This window comes from Schistocerca cancellata, chromosome 8, assembly GCF_023864275.1.
Source record: "Schistocerca cancellata isolate TAMUIC-IGC-003103 chromosome 8, iqSchCanc2.1, whole genome shotgun sequence".
NCBI classification, from domain to species: Eukaryota; Metazoa; Arthropoda; class Insecta; order Orthoptera; family Acrididae; genus Schistocerca; species Schistocerca cancellata.
The window spans coordinates 583,402,940-583,424,706 of record NC_064633.1 but is presented as its reverse complement, the minus strand read 5'-3'; the positions used below and the strand labels follow the sequence as shown (position 1 = coordinate 583,424,706).

The 21,767-nt window shown below is 46.8% G+C and overlaps 1 protein-coding gene and 1 non-coding gene across 3 annotated transcripts in view; both read right to left on the bottom strand.

The window, feature by feature from the left end:
- The window catches only part of LOC126095121 (synaptic vesicle glycoprotein 2B), a 582,081-nt gene that overhangs the window by 242,118 nt on the left and 318,196 nt on the right, over nt 1–21,767 (bottom strand). The window lies entirely within an intron of this gene.
- On the bottom strand, nt 14,115–14,189 carry Trnas-cga (transfer RNA serine (anticodon CGA)). The gene has a single exon. It is a non-coding gene; the product is annotated as a tRNA-Ser (tRNA).

The window sequence follows — 21,767 nt, the reverse complement described above, 5'->3', positions numbered from 1 at the left end:
GGAACACACATTTTCAATAACTTGCCAGCATCCATAAAAAGCTTAACAACCAATGAAATTCAGTTTAAGAGAAGCCTAAAGGATTTATTGGTGGTTAATTGGTGGCCAACTCCTTCTACTCCATTTATGAATTTCTCAGTAAAACCGAATGATTATATATATATATATATATAATATAACTTCTGCACAATTTCAGTGCAGTAATGTGTTCATTGTAAATATGTGTGTGTGTGTGTGTGTGTGTGTGTGTGTGTGTGTGTGTGTGTAAGTACAATCTAACTTCTGCACCATTTCAGTGCAGTAATGTGTTCATTGTAAATAAGTATTATAGTAGTTGTATTACATGTTTATTACCTTATAAATAAATAAAAAACATTTTTATTTTAAATTCAGTGCATTAGTATTTGTAAAATGACTCTCATATAGTGTTCATTAAAAAATGACGATCATTCCACTTGGGACCTGTGGAATGGTACATTAGCTGATTTATTTTGGTTGTAAATATTTGTCATGTATTGTTGTTTTTCTGACATGTTCCACATCCTGGAGGCCAACCTCACTACGGATCAATTGGAATGAAAGTAAATCTAATCTAATACCTTTCTTATTCTCCGGTTTGTCGACAGCCCACGATTCACTTCCACACAATTTGCCTCGCTCGCCGCACACCACCGTGGAGTGGTGGCGGCCCACAGTGTGGGTGCGACTCCGCGGGGGCAACGCTACAGTCTCTGGAAGCGAGGAGGAGCCTAATGGAGCCAGGCGTCGGCGCTGTGGGAGGACAGTCGTCCGATTTCTTTCCAGAAAACTCGCGAATTCACAAAGCTGAAAGGAAGAGCGCGTTGTCACGCTGAACCGAAGTTGTCCTACCGCAAGTGTACATCGATTTTGAGAATTTTCTCGTGCCGCCTTTTCAAGTAGTAAAGGAAACGAAAGAAAAGTTCGGAGTAGGTGTTAAAATCCATGGAGAAGAAATAAAAACTTTGAGGTTCGCCGATGACATTGTAATTCTGTCAGAGACAGCAAAGGACTTGGAAGAGCAGCTGAACGGAATGGACAGTGTCTTGAACGGAGGGTATAAAATGACATTAAAAAAATCAAAACGAGGATAATGGAATGTCGTCGAATTAAGTTGGGTGATGCTGCGGGTATTAGATTAGGTAATGAAACACTTAAAGTAGTAAAGGAGTTTTGCTATTTAGGGAGCAAAATAACTGATGATGGTCGAAGTAGAGAGGATATAAAATGTAGACTGGCAATGGCAAGGAAACCATTTCTGAAGAAGAGAAATTTGTTAACATCGAGTATAGATTGAAGTGTCAGGAAGTCATTTCTGAAAGTATTTGTATGGAGTGTAGCCATGTATGGAAGTGAAACATGGACGGTAAATAGTTTGGACAAGAAGAGAATAGAAGCTTTCGAAATGTGGTGCTACAGAAGAATGCTGAAGATTAGATAGGTAGATCACATAACTAATGAGGAAGTATTGAATACGATTGGGGATAAGAGAAGTTTGTGGCACAACTTGACCAGAAGAAGGGCTCGGGTGGTAGGACATGTTCTGAGGCATCAAGGGATCACCAATTTAGTACTGGAGGGCAGCGTGGAGGGTAAAAATCGTAGAGGGAGACCAAGAGATGAATACACTAAGCAGATGCAGAAGGATGTAGGCTGCAGTAGGTACTGCGAGATGAAGAGGCTTGCACAGGATAGAGTAGCATGGAGAGCTGCATCAAACCAGTCTCAGGACTGAAGACCACAACAACAACAACACCTTTTCAAAACGCTCGTATACTAACAACGGTTTCTAAGCAGTTCGGACACCACAGCGTTGGGGTACCAGTTATCGCAATTTCGAATACAGCTATGTTTTGTAAGCTTGTACACATTGTGTCGATGGACACCGAGGCAGAGTTAAAGTTGGGCGAGCGCGTTGTCAGTTAAACGTGCGAAGTGATGCCTCGGATCAGTCCTTGTTACTCTACTCGTCTATGTGATGCGGGAAAGCTTAATTGAAAAGAAGTAGCGACTACATGGAGAAGTGTTTGAACAATGAACGACGTCGTCTAACCGTTACGTGAGTTGTGAGCAGAGACAGTGAACTCGGGGTTTAAAACTACCGTAAAAAAACAGCACTTCTACAAAGCAAGTGTATTTGTCTGCTCTGAGGTTCGAGTTTATTTGAGAGAAGCGTGTGTTCGCAACTTCAGCTAGAGCGCTATAACAATACTTCACTTGACACAGGTATTCCGGCGACAGATTTGTTATCAGGAGTATTATTTCGCTGCAAACTAAACATTTTTCATACTCTGAACAGTGCGGCAGAAATTTACGTTTTTGGTACCAGTACGAGGGGCGTTTGAAAATTTCGTGCAGAGTCCAAGAGATGGCACTACCGGCGGGTATCGAGGTCATGTTTAGGTAGTAGCATCTTTGGAAAGAATGCACACCAAGTTTCAGCCATATTGGTCTATTTCTTTGTGTTTGGGATTCGTGTGAATCAATGAAGTCGAGTAATTGTCAAAAAATGGACGAAAAAGAATTTCGTGTGGCGATTAAACATTACTTTATGAAAGGCAAAACGCCTCAGGAGACTAAAGAGAAGCTTGATAAACATTACGGTGATTCTGCACCTTCGATTAGAACAGTTTATAAGTGGTTTCAAAATTTTCGTAGTGGCCATATGGGCACAAGTGACGCTGAACGTTCTGGACGCCCTGTGGAGGTTACGACTCCAGAAATCATTGATAAAATCCATGATGTGGTGATGGATGACAGAAGAGTTAAGGTGCGTGAGATTGCTAGTGCTGTGGGCATCTTGATGAAAGGGTACATAATATTTTGCATAAACATTTGGACATGAAACAGCTATCCGCAAGATGGGTTCCTCGATTGCTCACGCTTGACCAAAAACGGAATCGTGTGAAGTGTTGCAAGGATGGTTTGCAGCTGTTCAGGAAGAATCTGTAGGACTTTAAGCGTCGTTTCGTCACTGTGGATGAAACATGGGTACATTACTATACTCCTGAGACCGCACAACAATCTAAACAATGGGCTACCAAGGGAGAATCTGCATCATAAAAGGCGAAGACCATTCCTTAGGCCAGAAAGGTTATGACGACTGTCTTTTGGGATTCGCAAGCGATAATCCTCATCGACTATCTAGAAAAGGGTAAAACTATTACAGGTGCATATTATTCATCGTTATTGGACCGTTTGAAAATGGAGCTGCAAGAAAAACGCCGGCGATTGGACAGCAAAAATGTGCTTTTCCATCACGACAGTGCACCAGCACACACCTCAGCAGTTGTGGTCGCAAAATTAATGGAAATATCATTCCAACTCGGTTCAAATCCCCCTTATTCTCCAGACTTGGCTCCCTCGGACTACTATTTGTTTCCCAATTTGAAGAAATGGATGGCGGAACAAAGATTTTATTCAAACGAGGAGGTGATTGCAGCAACTAATAGCTATTTTGCAGACTTGGAAAATTCCTATTATTCGGAAGGGATCAACAAATTAGAACAGCGTTGGACGAAGTGTTTGAGACTAAAAGGAGACTACGTCGAAAAATAAAAAAGGTTTATCCCAAACATGCAAGTAGTTTTTATTTTTGCACGGACTTTTCAAACGCCCCTCGTATATAGTCAGTATTCACCAAAACTTCGTTACCATTATTTACGGGCACAAATTTTCCCCGACGTCTTTTTGAGAATCAATTCCAGTGCAGTTATGAGCTCTGACAGCGACAGCACGGACAAGGAGCCAACGGGATAGCTAGTGGCAGCTGATCGTAACCTGCCTGTAGTGTGTGGCGACGGATGAACTGGCTAGACATTAAAGGCAATATTAAACCTCGTCATTAGGCTTGTATTACTCCACAACGGCAGAATTAAACTGTATCAATACGGTTGTATTATTCCGCCGACTGTTTGACCTGGAACCAAGAGTTCTCTATGTGGAATTTCACAGACTGACATCGTATCGATACCGCGACGCTTTTCCTGAGCGTGCATGTCCTTCGCCAAACCATTGTGATGGCCTCCACTTATTTCTTGGCAAGACGCAAGCGCGCCGATTACTCTGGCACTGACACATCGCCAGAAACACATGGAGATTAGGGGCGCAGTTCCCACAGCCCGCAAGGAACACAGTGTTTAGCGTGGCCTTCCATCAAGTCTGATCCCCCCCCCTCCTCCCCCAACCACTTACTACCTCTGGTAGTATCGTTCGAAAATCATAAGTGGAAGCATGAAGTACAGCGAAAGTTTGAGCCTGTCCTGAAAGCTGCTCGCGGAAGTCAGTAGACATACACTCCTGGAAATGGAAAAAAGAACACATTGACACCGGTGTGTCAGACCCACCATACTTGCTCCGGACACTGCGAGTGGGCTGTACAAGCAATGATCACACGCACGGCACAGCGGACGCACCAGGAACCGCGGTGTTGGCCGTCGAATGGCGCTAGCTGCGCAGCATTTGTGCACCGCCGCCGTCAGTGTCAGCCAGTTTGCCGTGGCATACGGAGCTCCATCGCAGTCTTTAACACTGGTAGCATGCCGCGACAGCGTGGACGTGAACCGTATGTGCAGTTGACGGACTTTGAGCGAGGGCGTATAGTGGGCATGCGGGAGGCCGGGTGGACGTACCGCCGAATTGCTCAACACGTGGGGCGTGAGGTCTCCACAGTACATCGATGTTGTCGCCAGTGGTCGGCGGAAGGTGCACGTGCCCGTCGACCTGGGACCGGACCGCAGCGACGCACGGGGCACGCCAAGACCGTAGGATCCTACGCAATGCCGTAGGGGACCGCACCGCCACTTCCCAGCAAATTAGGGACACTGTTGCTCCTGGGGTATCGGCGAGGACCATTCGCAACCGTCTCCATGAAGCTGGGCTACGGTCCCGCACACCGTTAGGCCGTCTTCCGCTCACGCCCCAACATCGTGCAGCCCGCCTCCAGTGGTGTCGCGACAGGCGTGAATGGAGGGACGAATGGAGACGTGTCGTCTTCAGCGATGAGAGTCGCTTCTGCCTTGGTGCCAATGATGGTCGTATGCGTGTTTGGCGCCGTGCAGGTGAGCGCCACAATCAGGACTGCATACGACCGAGGCACACAGGGCCAACACCCGGCATCATGGTGTGGGGAGCGATCTCCTACACTGGCCGTACACCACTCGTGATCGTCGAGGGGACACTGAATAGTGCACGGTACATCCAAACCGTCATCGAACCCATCGTTCTACCATTCCTAGACCGGCAAGGGAACTTGCTGTTCCAACAGGACAATGCACGTCCGCATGTATCCTGTGCCACCCAACGTGCTCTAGAAGGTGTAAGTCAACTACCCTGGCCAGCAAGATCTCCGGATCTGTCCCCCATTGAGCATGTTTGGGACTGGATGAAGCGTCGTCTCACGCGGTCTGCACGTCCAGCACGAACGCTGGTCCAACTGAGGCGCCAGGTGGAAATGGCATGGCAAGCCGTTCCACAGGACTACATCCAGCATCTCTACGATCGTCTCCATGGGAGAATAGCAGCCTGCATTGCTGCGAAAGGTGGATATACACTGTACTAGTGCCGACATTGTTCATGCTCTGTTGCCTGTGTCTATGTGCCTGTGGTTCTGTCAGTGTGATCATGTGATGTATCTGACCCCAGGAATGTGTCAATAAAGTTTCCCCTTCCTGGGACAATGAATTCACGGTGTTCTTATTTCAATTTCCAGGAGTGTATTCATCTGCCAGAATGTATACATTAACTTGCAGGTTTGGCAGTTCTGAACAGTTTTCGCCAACATCGTTTCTTGATATTGTATCTTCACTGATTTCATCCCCATTTGAGAGAGGTTAATTCTATTGATAATCACGCCACTACGTTCTTAGGAGCTAAAAGCAGTTGTAAGTAGGCTGTTTAGGTTTTGTTGGTAACGCCACGTAGCGCTCTGTATGAAAATCACTGACTGTGCTGTGTGCATTCTGTGGCTGGTTTGCATTGTTGGAATAATCACTATTGTAGTGTTGGGCAGTTGGATGTGAACAGCGCGTAGCGTTGCGCAGTTGGAGGTGAGCCGTCAGCAGTGGTGGATGTGGGGGGAGAGGTGGCAGAGTTTGAGTGGACGATCTGGACGTGTGTCCACCAGAAAAAGGAAATTTCTAAGACTAGATGTCATGAACTGATTATATATATATATAATGACTTTTGAACACTATTTAGGTAAATACATCGTTTGCTGTGTATCAAAATCTTTCATTTGCTAACTATACGTCTATCAGTAGTTAGTGCCTTCAGTAGTTACAATCTTTTATTTAGCTGGCAGTATTGGCGCTCGCTGTATTGCAGTAGTTCGAGTAACGAATATTTTTGTGAGGTAAGTGATTCATGAAAGGTATAGGTTGTTGTTAGTCAGGGCCATTCTTTTCTAGGGACTATTGAAAGTCAGATTGCGTTGCGCTAAAAATATTGTGTGTCAGTTTAGTGTTGATCAGAATAAGTAAAGAGAGAAATGTCTGAGTACGTTCAGTTTTGCTCAGCTGTTTGAAAATCAAATAATGTAGAGGTTTACCAGCACTGCCATTTATAAATTTTTCTAAGGGGATGTTTCACAGTGTACTTTGCTGACCATCAAAACTGTAACACCATAAAAGGAAATAATGAAATGTTACCTACTGCGCCTGCACATCATAGTAGGAACGGGAAAATTACCAGATACAACTGTGACCTCTGGAAGCAGCAACAGCTCTAACCCGACTGGGCGTCAACTCGGCTCGGATGGGAGGTCTCGCTGCTCCAGTCGTAGCGGCTGGCGGGTGGTTGGGTGGCAGTCTCTGGGCAACCGATAACCACGTGATTTCAGTGACTGAGTGACAGATCTGGAGATCGTGTTGGCCGTACCGACAGTCCGACAACCCCTGTATGGAGGTAGGTGAGAATATGACGGGCAACATGCGGCCTTGCGTTATGTTGTTGAGAAGTAACGTCACGGACACCGGTGGTAACATATCACAAATGTAACACCTGCTGTTCAAAGTATGGAGTACGGCAACCAGAGGTGGTTGTGCTGTGTACGTGATGGCACCTCGTATCACACCAGGGACTGGGCCCGTACGAATGACGGATGCAGTATGACGACGCTCCTTACCGTCGGAACCACCACGTGGGGATACACACTTCGTGATGCAGTACCACAGAGTAGCATATCTTTGTCTGTGGCAGTACGCAGAACCGTGGTTCTTCTGAAGGGACGGCGCGGTCCCTGCCGCTCACGAGTCCAGCCTCGTCGCCGGGCACCCCGCTGTCACCGCTGCCGCGTCGCAGGGAACCGCCGCAGTGGTAGCCTTGTCGTGTCACCGCATGCGAGCCCATTTTCTGAATGTTGCTGCACGGCAGAGCCTACAATATGTCTGACCTCTTAGGCGCTAGTCGCGTGTGGCCGCTGAGATCGCACACTGCGCTGTATGTGCCCTTCCTTGGCCCATCGGCCGGCCGCTGTGGCCGAGCGGTTCTAGGCGCTACAGTCTGGAATCGCGCGACCGCTACGGTCGCAGGTTCGAATCCTGCCTCGGGCATGGACGTGTGTGATGTCCTTAGGTTATTTAGGTTTAAGTAGTTCTGAGTACTAGGGGACTGATGACCTCAGATGTTAAGTCCCATAGTGCTCAGAGCCATTTGAACCATTTCCTTGACCCATCGATTCCACATCAGTCACGAGCAGGGACGTCGCAGAACGATAAACCGCAGTCTCGGTAGGTCACGGACCTGCCGCTACCGATTCGTGCTCGTAGACGAGGCGTAGTCTGATGATCTCGCAAACAAACAATTCTCAAATTGTATCTCTGAATGAGAAACCCACTGCATGACGTACATAGCGTTCACTCCTTTGTAGTGAAACGTCCCCTTTGAACAATATTTTTTTTAGCGCAACGCAATCTGACTTTCAGAAATCCCTACAAAGGAATGGCCCTGACTAACATTAACCTGTACCTTTCACAAATCACTTACCTCACCAAAAACCTTCGTTACTCGAACTACTGCAATACAGCAAGCGCCACTACTGCCAGCTTAATAGTCATAATATATATAGCAGTTCATAATATACAGTATAACAAATTTCAAAACTCCGCCATCTCTCTCCCCACATCCACCACTGCTGGCGGCTCACCTCCAACTGCGCAACGCTACGCGCTGTTTACATCCAGCTGCCGCTGCCAAACACTACAATGGCAGACAACAATGCAAACTAGCCACAGACTGCACACAGCACAGCCAGTGATTTTCGTACAGAGCGCTACGTAACGTTGCCAATAACAAAACATAAACAGCCTACTTACATAAAGAAAACAAACAGCCTACTTACAGTAGGAGGGCCACTCCAAAAGAAATGCACACTATTTTTTAAACCTTCTTTTATTCTAAATGTTTGAAAGTTTTATAGTGTGTAGATACATCCTTTAAGAACAGTATTTTCATTTCTCCATATAATCTCCATCCCTCTCAACTGCCTTAGGCCATCTTGGAAACAGCGCCTGTATACCCGCACAGTAAAATTCTGGACCAATCTGTTGGAGCCACTGTTTGGCAGCGTGCGCAAGGGAGTCATCATCTTCAAACCTTGTTCCACAAAGAGTCTCTTTCAGTTTCCCAAAGAGATGATAGTCACATGGAGCCAGGTCAGGACTGTAAGGCGGGTATTTCAGTGTTGTCCATCCGAGCTTTGTGATCGCTTCCATTGTTTTTTGACTGACATGTGGGCATGCATTGTCGTGCAACTGCAAAACATCCTGCTTTTGCCGATGTGGTCGAACACGACTCAGTCGAGCTTGAAGTTTCTTCAGTGTCGTCACATATGCATCATAATTTATGGTGGTTCCACTTGGCACGTTCTCCACAAGCAAGTGTCTTTCGGAATCGAAAAACACCGTAGCCATAACTTTTCCAGCAGAAGCTGTGGTTTTCAATTTTTGTTTCTTGGCTGAATTTGCATGATGCCACGCCATTGATTGCTTCTTCGTCTCTGGTGAAAAATAATGGAGCCATGTTTCATCACCTGTCACAATTCTTCCAAGAAATTCATCTCCACCATTCTCGTACTGTTCCAAAAGTTCGCTGCATACCGTTTTTCTTGTTTCTTTGTGAGACACTGTCAACATCTTGGGAACCCACCTGGCACAAACCTTTTTTAATGCCAACCTTTCAGTATTCTGCAAACACTTCCTTCCCCTATCCCAAGGTAGCGTGACAATTCGTTCACTGTGATGCGTGTGTCAGCAGTCACCAATTCGTTAACTCTCTGCACATTGTCTGGAGTGTGTGCAGTACGAGGCCTGCCGCTGCGAGGACAATCCTCAATATTGCCGTGCCCGCTTTCATCACGTAATCTGCTTGCCCACCGACTAACTGTACTGCGATCGACAGCAGCATCTCCATACACCTATTTCAACCTCTTGTGGATGTTTCCCACTGTCTCGTTTTCACAGCACAGGAATTCTATGACAGCACGTGGCTTCTGACGAACGTCAAGTGTAGCAGCCATCTTCAAGACATGCTATGACGGCGCCACTCACGGGAACAGGTTGAATTAAGTTTGAAAACAAGCGGGAAGGATGTATCTACACACTGTAAAACTTTCACACATGCAGAATGAAAACTGTATTTTTACAAAAATAGTGTGCATTTCTTTTGGAGTGACCCTCGTACTTTGTTCTGTTACACTGAAAGGCTAATCATTTGCATATGGAACGACGAAGAAGGCAGCGTGTTTATCGGAGGATTGTCTGGTGTCTCCATGATGGTGTTGCAAGTTTAATGGCCAGCACTGTACTTTGTCAGCGAATGCCTTCCCCGGATCCTTCGAATGTCTCTCCGCATCATGTGAATAACGGACGAGTGCTTGTGTTGCGTAGTTTTTCATGTGTGTAGAAGAAACGAGATAATGCTAGTGTGAGGACGTAAAGTTTGTTTTACGTTAGAATGTGTCCTTTAAGCCTGTATAACTTCGTACCGTGGTACGAGATACACTAACGTATACTCTCATATTTCCAGTGTTGAGATGGCTGTATCGGCACGCACCAAAAGCCAATACTTAAAAAGGAAGTAAAACGCTAGGGTGCCACATCCCGTTCAGTCCGAGGTGCTTAGGGATGGAGGATTAATTGGAAATGGGCAAAGACTGGCCGTGGATGTGCAGGAACTGCAGGGGTAGCCGCCCAAAATGATCCACGAACACCAAGAAAGGCCGAGTGTGGATTGCTGGGCGAGGGTTCGGACGCCGCTCTTCCGAAAGCGAGTCCAGCCTGTTCCATAAGTTCGGTCCCCTACCACCTCGAGTGACCTGCTGCGGCACAGGTCAGCCAGCTGGTACCTCATAGCAGCCGCGAACCAGTAGCGTCGGCGGAGTCTGGCGACCGCTCTGCTTACCTGCTGATAGGTAAACACGTATCAGACCGAAAGGCGCAGTTTGTTACGGAACACAGACGGTCTCGTCTCTTTGAGAAACTTGTTACACAAGACTGGCGAAATCAGTATATGTTAAGAAATACGCCATTGTTCGGACAGATGGTACCTCAGTCAGTTCCAGACCTGCAGACGTGCACGTAATGACACGGTGAGTGTGTGGGGGTGGGGGGGGGGGAGGGGGGTTACGGGCGGTCAAAGGCCAAGTTAGCAGCGTCCTTGCAAATATTGAGACAGGAATGTGGAGGAAAGGGCTAACAATTTTGTCTCCCCGTGAGGAGTAAACGTAAAAAGTGACGCTCACTCACGCACTCGAGCTGACCCACACTGTCACTCCATTTCTACGCCGTAAGAGAACGGAGAAAGGGTGAAAGGTGCTGTACCTGGAATGAAAAGAAAGAAAACGACAGAGGAGCTAAAATAACGGCATAGGAAAATGTGACTGACAAGTTTCAGAAAACGAGGGTGATCCAGTCTGTAAAATACCTTAATTATGCTAAAACTGAAAGGAAAACGAAATATTTGAGGGAAGAGCTAAAATAGCACCGTAGAGAATTGTGAGTGGCTGACCACTTACAAAAACATGGGTGAGCCGGTTACCGTGCTAACGTGTTACGAACATCTCCCTAAAATTTTGGAAAATAAGTTACATATCCCGAAACCTTAAAACTCTAACCACATTCGTTTAAATGGCATTTCAAAAAGAGGGCCGACCTGTCGGATACCCTGTCGCTGACCTCTGGTCTGTAAATAAAAAGTCTAGTAAAATACGGGGCACAGTTATCTGTTCAAAAATGCATGTGTGTGAAATATTATGGGACTTAACTGCTAAGGTCATCAGTCCCTAAGCTTACACACTACTTAACCTAAATTATCCTAAGGACAAACACACACACCCATGCCCGAGGGAGGACTCGAACCTCCGCCGAGACCACCCGCACAGTCCATGACTGCAGTGCCTGAGACCGCTCGGCTAACCCTTCGCGGCAGAGTTATCTGTACGCCACAACCACCACACACCGGAGGCTCGTATCGAAGGGCCAAAAAGCTATACGTCATAAGGCTGTGGCCTACGCTAAGGCTAGTAAGGACAACCTCATGCCGCCTGCGTGGCTGGAGTCAGGTACACAACGGCCGCGTTGCGGACTTCACTAGACGCAGCTTATTGTCCGTAGCTCCCAGCCACTCTTCTTCCCACCTGCGCATTAATCTCGTGGAGATCTATACTACAACGATTCACCTTCATCAAGCAACTGACGTATGCGTTATTTTTCTTATGCATTTGACCTGTTGCACATCAGAGGAATACGAGTGGCAGTTTGGGTAGTCAGAGAGAAAACTCTGTAGCGTACGAAACACACTAATAAATTTATACAAGACACGTCTTCAAAAGAATGTAGGTAGTATCAACCGAGGTGGTCTTACGAAACATCTTGGGTAGATATACTGCGATAGTACATTTCCACACCCGTTGTAGAAAACTGGATAGAGAATAGTATCGCGATGCACTCGTGACAATCGGAATTATACAGAGGGGCCCCAAAAAAATGTATCCACTGTTTAAAAGTCCATAACTGGCAAACTAATTGACGGAGTTGTCTCATCTTTGGTAGTGTAATAGTTTGTAGTTCCGGCAATCGCCACACAATCGTTGTATTTCGTTGTTTTGTTTTGTCAGATGACAGTCGCCAGATAGTCAGTGTTTTGTTCTTAGTAGCACCTAGTTACTCGAGTAAGCATGGCTGGCGCAAGGCTTACATTCGATGAAAGGAAGTCAGTTTTGAAGTGGTATTTTAAGTACGAAAACATTAATGAGGTTCAACGGTAATGGCGTAATGAGTATCAAACAGAGCCACCAACACGTTTAACGATTCGTCGCATTCGAGACAAATTGGAAGCCGAAGGCTGTGTTAAAGATGTACACAAACAACAATCTGGACGACCTGTAACAGTAACAAGTCCGGCTAACTCCCGTCGCGTGAGACATTGTGCCCGTGAAACTGGAGTGAGTCGCTCAAGTGTTCGGCGAATTTTGAAAACAGCAAAGTGGAAGTCTACATCCCACGATCGCTACACGCAATGAACGAGGACGACCCAGATCGTAGAATGGAGTACTGCGAGTGATTTAGTAACATGGTGCGCAACGATGAAGAAAAAAATGGCTCTGAGCACTATGGGACTTAACATCTCAGGTCATCCGTCCCCTAGAACTTAGAACTACTTAAACCTAACTAACCTAAGGACATCACACACATCCATGCCCGAGGCAGGATTCGAACCTGCGACCGTAGCAGTCACGCGTTCCGGACTGAAGCGCCTAGAACCGCTTGGTCACCGCGGCCGGCAACGATGAAGAGTTTTCAGAGATGACTGTGTGGTCTGATGAGGCACAGTTCAAACTCAATGGTACAGTAAATCGCCACAGTTGCATCTACTGGGCCGCCGAAAATCCGAACGTCCATGTAGACAAAGCCGTGAATTTGCCAAGAGTAAATGTGTGGTGTGGGTTGTCTTAGCGGGGCTTCATTGGGCCATTATTCCTTGACGGTACAGTTACCGGTGAGGTGTACCTTCAGAAGCTTCAGACATCCATTTTACCTGCCATCCGAGACTTGTATGGAGACGGAAGAGTTTATTTTCAACAAGATGGTGCCCCAGCCCACTACCGAAATCGTGTTAGGGCGTGGCTCGACGAAAATCTACCAGGAAGATGGATAGGCCGTAGAGGTGCTGTGGAGTATCCACCACGTTCCCCAGACCTAACTCTTCTGGACTTTTACCTGTAGGGAACGCTAAAGGACGTCGTTTATCGACAAAAGCCACGCACGTTGGATGAACTTCGAGAATCCATCGTACATTCATGTGCAAATATCCAACTGAACACGTTGCAGTCAGTAGTTTGTGCTGCAGTTCGGCGGCATCGTTTGTGTGTGGATGTTAATGGTGATCATTTCGAACACTGATATCTTTAAGTTGGACTTTAAGCTACACTTTCACCAAAAAGGAGACAACTCCGTCAATTGCAAGTTATGGACTTTTAAACAGTGGATACATTTTTTTTGGGCCCGTCTGTAGATTTACGTACACAGTCCGCAGACCACTGTGCACTAGTGTACTGCACTACTCGGTATGTTGAAAATAGCGTAAAGGCCGAACCTGCTAGTCGCACTCAACAACAAATAACTTTTTCTTTGACAGACAGTGTGGAATAATGACCTGTTCTAAAAACATGGGGGTTTGGTCCCGTTCCATTCACGTACGGAGTGCGGCCAGAATGACTGCTGAAGTGCCTGTGCGCGCACTGTACGTGCGTAGCCCAGTGTGCCGTTTGTAGGCGGGGCGCCCTCGGTGGCTTCGCGGCTGCTAGTGACCGACTTGAGGAGCCGGCCGCAGCTCCAGCCAGGCCCTGCCGGCGCGGCGCCGCCTCTTCCGGGTCGCTCTAGGCCACACCTCGTCAGCAGTTTCTGTCAACTGCCAGCCAGGAGTCGACTCACGCTGGACGTAAGCGGAACGCAAGGCGACTTCGCCGTCAAGCAGAACGTCACTTCATTACAGAACGGGTGTGCTGCACAGGACAAGTAATCGCTCGGTTACAAGAATGAAATTTTCACTCTAAAGCGGAGTGTGCGCTGATATGAAACTTCCTGGCAGATTAAAACTGTGTGCCGGACCGAGACTCGAACTCGGGACCTTTGCCTTTCGCGGGCAAGCGCTCTACCAACTGAGCTACCCAAGCACGACTCACGCCCCGTCCTCACAGCTTTAATTCCGCCGGTACCTCGTCTCCTACCTTCCAAACGGGGCGTGAGTCGTGCTTGGTAGCTCAGTTGGTAGAGCACTTGCTCGCGAAAGGCAAAGGTCCCGAGTTCGAGTCTCGGTCCGGCACACCGTTTTAATTTGCCAGGAACTTTCATATCAGCGCACACTCCGCTGTAGGGTGAAAAATTCATTCTAGAAACATCCCCCAGGCTGTGGATAAGCCATGTCTCAGCAATATCCTTTCTTCCAGGAGTGCTAGTTCTGCAAGGTTCGCAGGAGAGCTTCTGTGAAGTTTGGAAGGTAGGAGACGAGGTACTGGCGGAATTAAAGCTGTGAGGACGGGGCGTGAGTCGTGCTTCGGTAGCTCAGTTGGTAGAGCACTTGCCCGCGAAAGGCAAAGGTCCTGAGTTCGAGTCTCGGTCCGTCACACCGGTTTAATCTGCCAGGAAGTTTCAATCGGTCGGTTGATCGATTGGGGGCTAAGGGACTAAATAGCGAGATCATTAGTCCCTCAGGTGAGAGACAGTATATCTGACGTCACTCAGAAATTTGATCGAATTATGAAAGTATTCGGGAGTGATAAAACGAGGCCTCGAAAGAAATATTGATGTCAGAGCAGAGACATTCTGGAGAAAGACAGTTACGGAGTAAAGAATATCCTCTGGCCGGGAGATTTATAATAATAAAAGTTAGAGGGCTAAAAGCGTAATCGGCATCGTCCGGCCCATTCATTTTAAAATTAGGCGAGAGGAATGATCCGGTCAGCAGTCGGGTGGCGCCAGGGGAGCGCCCCCCGAGGCTCTGCACGCGTCTGCCACAACTGTCCTACACCCGGTCCGTTGCGGTCACGGTGTTCGAGATGGCAACAGCAACCACTGTCCGTCGGGGTGCTCCCCCTGAAACGGAATATTAAAACTGCCTCAACTTGCCTCCCTTCTAACAGCCGTGTACCGCAAGTCTCTAGAGGAACGGAAGGTTCCAAATGATTGGAAAAGAGCACAGGACAAGTAATCGGTCGGTTGATCGGTTGGGGGCTAAGGCACTAAACAGCGAGATCATTAGTCCCTCAGTTGAGAGACAGTTTATCTGACGTCACTCAGAAATTTGATAGAAATATGAAGGTATACGGGAGAGATAAAAGAAGGGTCGTCGAGCACATGCGTAAAACTATAGGCCTATATCTCTGACATTGATCTGTTGTAGAATTTTAGAACATGTTTTTTGCTCGCGTATCATGTCGTTTCTGGAAACCCAGAATCTACTCTGCAGAAATCAACATGGATTCCGGAAACAGCGATCGTGCCAGACCCAACTCGCTTTATTTGTTCATGAGACCCAGAAAATATAAGATTCAGGCTCCCAGGTAGATGCCATTTTCCTTGACTTCCGGAAGGCGTTCGATACAGTTCCGCACTGTCGCCTGATAAACAAAGTAAGAGCTTACGGAATATCAGACCAGCTGTGTGGCTGGATTGAAAAGTTTTTAGCAAACAGAACACAGAATGTTGTTCTCAATGGAGAGACGTCTACAGACGTTAAAGTAACCTCTGGCGTGCCACAGGGGAGTGTTATGGGACCATTGTTTTTCACAATATATGTGTAAATGACGTAGTCGATAGTGTCGGAAGTTCCGTGCGGCTTTTCGCGGATGATGCTGTAGTATACAGAGAAGTTGCAGCATTAGCAAATTGCAGCTGATAGGCATTTGGTGCACGGAGTGGCAACTGACCCTTAACATAGACAAATGTAATATATTGCGAATACATAGAAAGAAGGATCCTTTATTGTATAATTATATAATAGCGGAACAAATATTCGTAGCAGTTACTTCTGTAAAATATCTGGGAGTATGCGTGCAGAACGATTTGAAGTGGAATGATCATTTAAAATTAATTGTTGGTAAGTCGGGTACCAGGTTGACATTAATTGGGAGAGTCCTTAGAAAATGTAGTCCATGAACAAAGGAGGTGGCTTACAAAACACTCGTTCGACCTATAGTTGAGCATTGCTCATCAGTGTGGGATGCGTACCAGGTCGGGTTGACAGAGGAGATAGAGAAGATCCAAAGAAGAGCGGCGCGTTTCGTCACAGGGTTATTTGGTAAGCGTGATAGCGTTACGGAGATGTTTAGCAAACTCAAGTGGCAGACTCTGCAAGAGAGGCGCTCTGCATCGCGGTGTAGCTTGCTCGCCAGGTTTCGAGAGGGTGCGTTTCTGGATGAGGTATCGAATATATTGCTTCCCCCTACTTATACCTCCCGAGGAGATCACGAATGTAAAATTAGAGTGATTTGAGCGCGCACGGAGACTTCCCGGCAGTCGTTCTTCCCGCGAACCATACGCGAGTGGAACAGGAAAGGAAGGTAATGACAGTGGCACATAAAGTGCCTTCCGCCACACACCGTTGGGTGGCTTGCGGAGTGTAGATGTAAAAGCAAATAAAATAGAGTGAAAGAGGTTAGAAGAGGTGGGCTCGAGGCTATGACTCGCCCGAACCCCAACCTCCCCACTCCGTCCCTCCACAGAAAGTAATTTAAAACTTTGCATCTTAAAAAAAGAACCACTGCCAAGGAAGAAACGGAGAACCAGTCCAAGTGCACGTGAGTCGTCCGCCAGTATTAGATGGAGGACGGAAGACCACAGTCAGGGTGGAGGGCGTCAAGGTGGGACTATTTCCCAGACAAGTAGCAACCCCCAGGAGACATCATGTTCATTCCATCTTAACGCCACCTCTCCGTCTACCTTTACATCCACATGGCTACTTTCCATAGAACCATTTTCAGACTATTCCTCCGCCGTTTAGTCTCTCAAATAGTACCTGGGATACACGGACATCTTCATCTTTTCGTACGAGCTCTGATTTCTCGTATTTTATTACGATTGTCTTTTCTGTGTAGATGTTAGTCAATAAAACATTTTCGCATTCGGAGGAGAAAGTTGGCGATTGAAATTTCGTGGTAAGATCTCTCCGCAACGAAAAACGGCTTTGTTTTAATGATCGGCACCCCAACTCACGTACCATATCCGTGACACTCTCTCCCCTACTTCACGGCAGTAGAAAACGAGCTGCTGTCCTTCGAACTTTGTCGATGACCTCCATCTTTGATAGCGGCACACAAATTTCTTCAGCCTTTCCATACGCAGCGGAACCCACTCACTGACGATTAGACCGCGTAGAACTACCAAATTGCGGGGATGCTGCTCTGAACACTCATAGATATTTTCTGTCGGTTTGAGGTAAGGTGGTTCAACCAACCAATCGATGTGCAACAGGGGGCCCGAGTGGTGGTCACACCAGGGACGTATGTGTGCAGGCATTTGGAAACTGCGGTCTCCACACAGAAGTAGAGGGGGCAGCAATACTTGGTCACCTAGAACATCGTGGCGATATTCACCGACCATAGTAGAGGCCTCATGTCAGTTACTGTTCCTTACATATGTCGTTTGGCCCATTGATAGACGCGCAGCACATGTCAGCAATGGCGTTCTACGAGGTACCCCACTACAGATATTCACTGCATGTACCTCCCTTTGCTACGTTCGCTCGGATGATGGTTCAGATGGACCTGAATTCCCTGGGAGCAGTGATTGCTGGGACGTTTGAAGCCGTTTCTCACCGACTAAATGCGATCCTTGTCTCTGGCCTTCGCTGATTACGATGTTTTTATGACCAGAGTTCTCACTCCGCTGCCGCGGCCCAGCCCACGTTGACACGCCAACACATCGGGCACATTCATTCGCGGTGTGGACAGGGGCGCGTCCGGACGCGACACCTCCTCCCCTCTGCCATTATTCTGTCGCGACTCCACGTCGACTCGTCGTAACTGCGCGGCGTACGTACAGCCGATCTCCACGTGAACACCGCGTCACTGCCGTGCCGGTTTGTGCTCGGATAAGGGAGTCAAAATATTTTGTCTGGTTGACTTAATTTCAGTGTTAAGGAACTAGCGGCGATATTAAGATTCATAACGAATGTTGTTGACAAAGGCTGTATGGTAATCTTCCCACAAAAATGGTTCAAATGGCTCTGAGCACTATGGGACTCAACTGCTGAGGTCATTAGTCCCCTAGAACTTAGAACTAGTTAAATCTAACTAACCTAAGGACATCACAAACATCCATGCCCGAGGCAGGATTCGAACCTGCGACCGTCTTCCCACATTGCTGAGAGATGCAAAAATACAGAAAGTGTCTTGCAAACGCATCAGAAACATCAATATTCATTTGTTCGATGAACTGTATACGTATAAACACATCAAATAATATTAGGCAGGAACAGATAGTGCATTTTTACTTTATTCATTGGGTTTTGTTTTGTTTTCTTTATAAATACCGAACACACAAAAGACATATATTAAAAACACGTTTTAATGGATAGCGTTTCCTTTGCTTATGTTGTTATTAAAGCTCAGTGTAAAAATGGCTCTGAGCACTATGGGACTTAACTTCTGAGGTCATCAGTCCCCTAGAACTTAGAACTACTTAAACCTAACTAACCTAAGGACAGCACACACATCCATGCCCGAGGCAGGATTCGAACCTGCGACCGTAGCGGCCGCGCGCTTCCAGACTGTAGCGCCTTTAACCGCTTGGCCACCACGGCCGGCAAAGCTCAGTGTAGGCTGCTTCTTGGTCCACATGTCGTAAACCTGAAATCAGTTTTCACTTTCTGATAGTTTGTGTCTTTTGTGGAAGAATACTCACAGGAGAAATATTCATGCGATCCTCGCGTCACGAAAACAAAGCAAGTGTAGCACAAGTATACGCTAACTTCCCAAGTTGGCAGACGACGTTCGCGAAACTAAACGTTACACAGAGTAGGTTTGAGCGAATATGGAGAACACTCGTTTCTCGTTAACGAAAGTACAGAATTTATGCGTGTCAGGGCCGCGCATTGGTTCGGCTACTGCGCTACTGTGGCGTTTAAGGAAACCGGGTTTCGCCGTCGGTGTTTAACTTGCGACAATTATCTCCCCTCTCCATTTACACACACACAGCGCCGTGGCGGTCAGCTGCAGCTTCGCGAGGCAGCGTGCAAACACATTTATCCCAACGAGGAGACAACACTCACTTCCTACGAGGACTCATCTCTCTGCAGACAAACCGATGCTGTTTCCTGTTGAGACAATATTGGGCATCTCTCTGGCGAAAGAAAGGTCGCAGACACACACATCCTTAGGAGGTCGTCATGTAACTCACTTCAAGACATACTTCGAAGAGAAGGAGACTGGTGTTTAACGTCCCGTGGACATCGAGGTCATTAGAGGACGGAGTACAAGCTCGCATTAGGGAAAATGGAGAAGGGAAGCTGCCGTGCCCTTTCAAAGAAACCATCCAGGCATTTGCCTCAAGTGATTTAAGGGAATCACGAAAAACCTAAATCAGGATGGCCGGACGCTAGTTTGAACCGTCGTCCTCCCGAATGCGAGTCCAGTGTGCTAACCACTGCGCTACCGATCTCGGTGACATATTTCGAAAGATTTGAACAGAAGTAGCACACGACTCCTCATCATAGACTGTTTCAGTCATTCATCGACCTCGATAGGTCCACCTTGAAGGAGAATCTTCAGGTACGGGGAAAGGCTAGAATGTATGTCGTGACATCCGCAACGTCGTTGATCCTCTAACTGCTGTAGGATTAATAAACGGATATGAAACTCGACAACTGTCCGCCGAGCACCGGACAAACCTGGGCTCCTCCACAAAAACGAGCACCAGCGTGGACCGTACATTTACTTTTGGGTGAAAGATTGCTCAGATTTCAAGTTATGGATGCGGCGAATGGCAGAGAAAAGATGTGCAGACGAGTGGTATCTTTCAGTTTGCTATAAAAGTCAATTCTACTCTGCGATCCAGCTAGTAATTATAAACTGCAACTGGTTTCGGAAATTCCACGCGAGCAGGAAGCTGATAGTAACGCTTATACGAATGCGTCCCAAGCACGGTTCAACTGTTGCGCTCTTACATCGGATTTGCGTCAACGGTAAGCCCTTCTGTGAAAGTCGAAAGAAAGGGGGAGACAATGTAAACCACACACTGTTCTCCAAATGTTTCTCTGAAGCACAGCAAAAGCACTTACTGCAAAACCTCGCAAAAACGAAGGTGCCCCTTCCAGCAAGTGCTCCGTTTTTACTGTGTCATGAAGACAGTGAAATATACAAAGCCCCTTTTGATTTTATACGAAACAGTAAAATACATTTACGAAACTTGTATACTATCAGCCAATACATTAGCACTTTTATCTCCAGTGTATGGTCCACCATCTCTCTCGAGTTCTTTTATGTATTTTACTGTATTTTGTTTATAGTTGGTACAAGTCTTCAGGAGTTCTGGAAACTGGGGTGATGCAAAACTTTTTTTGGTGTTTGTAGTTGCTGCGGAAAATCGACAGACTTGTTGAGCACGTAGATGTCCGTGCACGCCGTAATTAGCCTTGCCTTGACTTTGTGGTCCCTAAGGGAGCGATGCACAGGGAGGTGTAGCGTGTCCCTCACTCAGTACTATGCAAGAGTCTGACAGTCAGGTACTCCAGTATCTCCATGATCCCCCTTGAGTCACACAAACCTGAGTCCGTGTTTGCTGCCCCTCTTTGTATACTTTTCTTCTAACAAGGGAACTTCCCCATCGCAACCCCCCCCCCCCCCCCTCCCAGATTTAGTTATAAGTTGGCACAGGGATAGGCCTTGAAAAACTGAACACAGATCAATCGAGAAAACAGGTAGAAGTTGTGTGGAACTATGAAAAAAATAAGCAAAATATACAAACTGAGTAGTCCATGCGCAATGTAGGTAACATCAAGGGGAATGTGGGCTTATGAGCGCCGTGGTCCCGTGGTTAGCGCGAGCAGCTTTCGAATGATAGGTCCTTGGTTCAAGTCTTCCCTCGAGTAAAAAATTTAGTTTTTTATTTTCAGACAATTATCAAAGTTTAGGCACTCACACATAATTAACTTCGCTCTCCAAAATTCCAGGACATGTTCAGATTTGCTTGGACATATGCAGGATTTGACGGTCTACACACGGAAACATTTGAAAACGTAAAAAAAAAAAAACATATGTTTTGACAGAGCACAGGGAAAACTGTGCGACTGTGAAACTCTTGCATTCATTTGTTGCAGTTTATGTGACAAACTCTTATGTTTTCATCACTTTTTTGGGAGTGATTATCACATCCACAAGAAAACCTAAATTGGGCAAGGTAGGAGAATTTTTTTACCCATTCGCCAGGTGTGCAAGTTATCTGGGTCGACAAGATATTCCTGTCATGTGACGCACATGCCGTCACCAGTGTCGTATAGAATATATCAGACGTGTTTTCCTGTGTTGACCTATGACCTTGCGATCAATTATTTTCGGTTCATACTGGAGAGGCACGTACTTTCGTCTACTAATCGCACGGTTTTGCGGTGCGGTCGCAAAACACAGACACTAAACATATTACAGTGAACAGAGACGTCAATGAATGAACGGACAGATCGTAACTCTGCGAAAATAAAGGAAGTAAAATTTTCACTCGAAGGTAGACTCGAACCAAGAACCTCTCCTTCCGAAGCTGCTC